We start from the raw sequence: 4085 nt of genomic DNA on the forward strand, positions 1-4085 counted from the left end.
GGGCACACGAAGCCAGAAACAGGGAACATCAACTTACCAAAGTAATAAAAAAGAGTCGAGTAGCATCAACAATTTCATACTTGAATAATTGCCTCTAAACTCCAATCTCTAGGGATCCGAGAGATGAAGCTGATGACATCACATAATTTGTGAGTTATACATCCATACCCAAGATCGGAAACAAGATTCAGGAGTTTCTTGGAATAAATCTGAGAGGAGCATTGGACAGGAAGAATACATTGCCAAAAACATTACAGAAAGCCTCTCACATCAAGACGTCAGTGGGTCAAATCTGGGGATAGGTAAGAAGAGTGGGTCAAATCCGAGTGTGAGTTGTACAGCCATACCCAAGATCGGCAACACAATTCAAGAGTTTCTTGGAATAAATTTGAGAGGAGTACTGGCTTGGTAGATTACATTGCCAAGAATGTTACAAAAACCCTCTCACATCAAGACGTCAGTGGGTCGAATCCGGGGACAGGTAACAAGAGTGGGTCGAATCGGGGGACAGGTAACAAGAATGAAAATAGTTGGGGCTACTGAGTTTCTTACCTTCTTACCTAGAACATATGAATTCATTCCTCCTATCGAGCAAGGGAGGTCGAGCTGAAGCACCTGGAAGTAGCAGTGTTGAACAAGGGCCAGGCCGAGCAAGAAGTAGTGCCCAGAAAGGGTCATCGTCCTGTAACTAATTTAATATCGGTCCTAATTTCATACCAGTTGAATTAATCAGATGGTTGAAACTATTTTAATCGTCTAACACCTAAATCAATGGCCCATGAATGTACACCTACCTTTAGAGGAGAGTTGATTTCAAAGGGGAACGCCTTACATCGTAATTACAGTGTAAACGTATAGGAATTGCTATAATGCTTGATGGCTACATCAAGACATATCCATGAAGCACACACATTGTAGATTCCCACAACAATAACCGGTTGTCATCAAAAGGGGAAAACACAATGGAAGAAGAATTATAGACATACATTGGTCTTGAGTTGGTTCATGATTTTGGATCTCAGAGCATTGAAGGTGCCATCGTTCATCAAAGATGAAAGCAAATCCTGTGGTGGAACCAGAGACCCCATCCCGATCACCTGGTTGGTTTCTGACTTCTAACCTCTTGTTTTCAGGGATGACAAAACTTTCATTCATAAATAATATTCGAGAAATGACACTTCTAAGAAATTTAAAATGCCTTCACCGATCACTTCCGTTGAAAATTTCATTGGTGAATTGACAAATGGTGCGATATGTATTGGGGATTTGTGTCTATCAAGGTGTGGGTTGAGCACCGTCTTGTTATAGGAGAAAAATATGTGTTTAATGGTTAATAACATTTGAGAATAATGTGTTTAATGGTTTAATAAGGGGTTATAGTTTAGTTTAGAGGGGCAGAGTATTTAGATTTTCTTAAATTTTAATGGTTAAATTCTCCTTTGTCTTACAAGCAATTTTCTTACAAACTAATTTGGTAACTCACTTGATTGTGATTTCAAAAATAATTTATTATAATCATTAATTATGGTGAATTATTAACATGTTGGAGCAATTTAATTAAGGTTGTGATCAAATCTTTCGGTTAATATTATAACACCATGAGTATATCCAACAACTTGCAATCCAAATGTACCAACAACTTATGATTTAGCATGAGCCCAGAGGTTGAGGGTTCAAAGTATATGGAGGTTTACATAATAACCAAAGAATCTTTATATCATAATAATTTATTTTTAAGCTTATGGCCAAGACAAACGAAGATGTTATGTGGGTTTGAGCCTCTTAGTAATAATTTTTTGCTACTAAAGTATACCTAAATATACGTACCCTACCAAAGAATCTTTATATAATAATAATAATCTATTTTTAAGGTTATGGTGCACACCAACACCAAATTGGTATATCAAATTGTCTCTTTGTGGGATAAGGATTGTCTTCATGAAAGAACATTAATGTTCTCATAAACAAAACTTCACAATTAATCTTAAATGTGAGGAGAAGAAAATAATTGTCTCAACTAAGTATAATTAACTATTGACTACGAAGTCAACAAGCATATCATCGTTGTAACTATTCAATTATTATGTTAGTGGCATGCCTATTATGTTTGTGAATTTTCTTTTTAACCCATGAGGTGTAGACCAGTTGGTTTGCATGGGGTTTAGTCCCTATTAGGTTACAAGTTCAAACCTCATGGGAGGGTGTTGAAGATAGAAGCCACTTTGGGGAACCCATCTCACAATCCCAATGATAAGCATCCTACTGTGAATGATCAATACTTCTTCCATCTAATCTACGTCTACTCTATTAATATATCTACATCTAATCTACTAATATAAATATTGGCCCAGCCTAAACTTGGCCTCTTTTTGTCTTCTATAAATGACCTAAGAGTCTAAGTACTCATTTTCTTTTTGTCTACTATAAAGAAATGACATGAGAGTCTCAGTCATACTTGCAGAACAAATGGTGATATTTTGGAGCCTAATCAGACTCAGAGGTGCTGCGCCACACAAATTTCACAAAAGAAAAATCTAATCTATTAATATATCTACATCTAATCTACTAATATAAAGATTGTCCCAACCTAGACTTGGCCTCCTTTTGTCTTCTATAAATGACCTGAGAGTCTGAGTACTCATTTTCTTTTTTTCTACTATAAACAAATGACCTGAGAGTCTCAGTCATACTTGCAGAACAAATGGTGACAATTTGGAGCCTAATCAGACTCAGAAGTGCTGCTCCACTCAAATTTCACAAAAGCATATCCAAACTAAGGAATCAATTTGGACTCGAAAAATTATGTAATTGGGAAACCATCGAGTTTGGAAAAAAAAAAAAATCTTCATCATTTTTGGGCACTAGCAATTCACATCCTTGACAGTAAGGAAACACATAATAACCCAATTTAAAATAATTAATTAAAATTCTAAAAGCACGTTAGGATTGAGTGACCTTGTACCTGGATTAACTAAATTGATTACATATTTATAGGTTTTTGTATCATCCCAATTTCTCTTTAGTTCTCCTGACGATGGACTCATATCTATAGTCCAAAATGTATGTCGTGCACAAAATTCTCACACAGGTGTTCAGATAAACTGTGAAGGAAAAATAATTTCATCATTCATACACCCTCATTTGAGCAAAATTGTTGGAATTTTTTCCGGGAGGATGATTTGAAGAGTGCCCCAGGTCACCAGGACCATAAAGCGCAAAATTCTAACCCCATAGAATGTGATTACCATCGATATTTATCAAGACAGTGAAAACCTCCCTGTGAGAATGGGGATCTTTAATAAGCATGGAGTTACATCTGAGCCATGAACTTCACCATTTAAATAAAAAACAATAGCATGTTGCTACTGTATCTGTTATTCCCAATTCCTCAATCTGTAAGTGTGGAACAGAATAATAAGAAAAAGTGGTAATGTCTCTTAGCTCAGGAGTAGAAAATAATTTATTTCCCCTAGTAGAGGTTAAGCAAGTCCATGAGATCCATTCATTATATGGTCCCTCACAAATATGTATAACACGGCATGATCTAATGCTTACTATGAGTATTGGATTACATCATAAATGAAGAGGGTTTTCTATAATGCTTGGTTTCTATATTAAGACCTCAGAATCCACGAAGTGCGCACACTGTGGATTACCAAAACAATAACAGGCTGTGATCGAAAGGAGAAAATACAACGGAAGAAGAATTAGATACATACATTGGTCTTCAATTGGTTAAAGATTTTGGATTTGAAAGCATCAAAGGTGCCATCATTCATCCAAGATGAAAGCACATCCTGTGGTGTAACCAGAGACCCCATCCCCATCACGGCCATTGCTCGGCTCAGCTCAGCTGTGGAGTATAGATCCTGGGATCTATATGGAAAGCCAGAGTGCAAATAGGAAACCCTTGAACTAGCGAGGGTTTTAAAATTTTACGAACAAATAAAACTATGCTTTGGTAGCGTGGAGGAGTAGATTTGAGTAAAAGAGTGAAATGTTGTCTATTATAGACATTTTTGGGCACTACAACCCCAATCATATATGTCCATAAACCAAGGGCTCCTGAGTCCCTAAAAGTGTTG

General features: G+C 36.5%; 1 non-coding gene across 1 annotated transcript; it reads right to left on the reverse strand.

Annotated features, from left to right (window-relative positions):
• Positions 1 to 77: 77 nt before the first annotated feature.
• Positions 78 to 180, reverse strand: LOC149187782 (small nucleolar RNA snoR97). Its single transcript, XR_016256590.1, has one exon. It is a non-coding gene; the product is annotated as a small nucleolar RNA snoR97 (small nucleolar RNA).
• Between the last annotated feature and the right edge of the window lie 3905 nt (positions 181 to 4085).

This window comes from Pinus tabuliformis, chromosome 3_1 (assembly GCF_031772625.1).
Source record: "Pinus tabuliformis cultivar Carrire ecotype Pingquan chromosome 3_1, CPIR1, whole genome shotgun sequence".
NCBI classification, from domain to species: Eukaryota; Viridiplantae; Streptophyta; class Pinopsida; order Pinales; family Pinaceae; genus Pinus; species Pinus tabuliformis.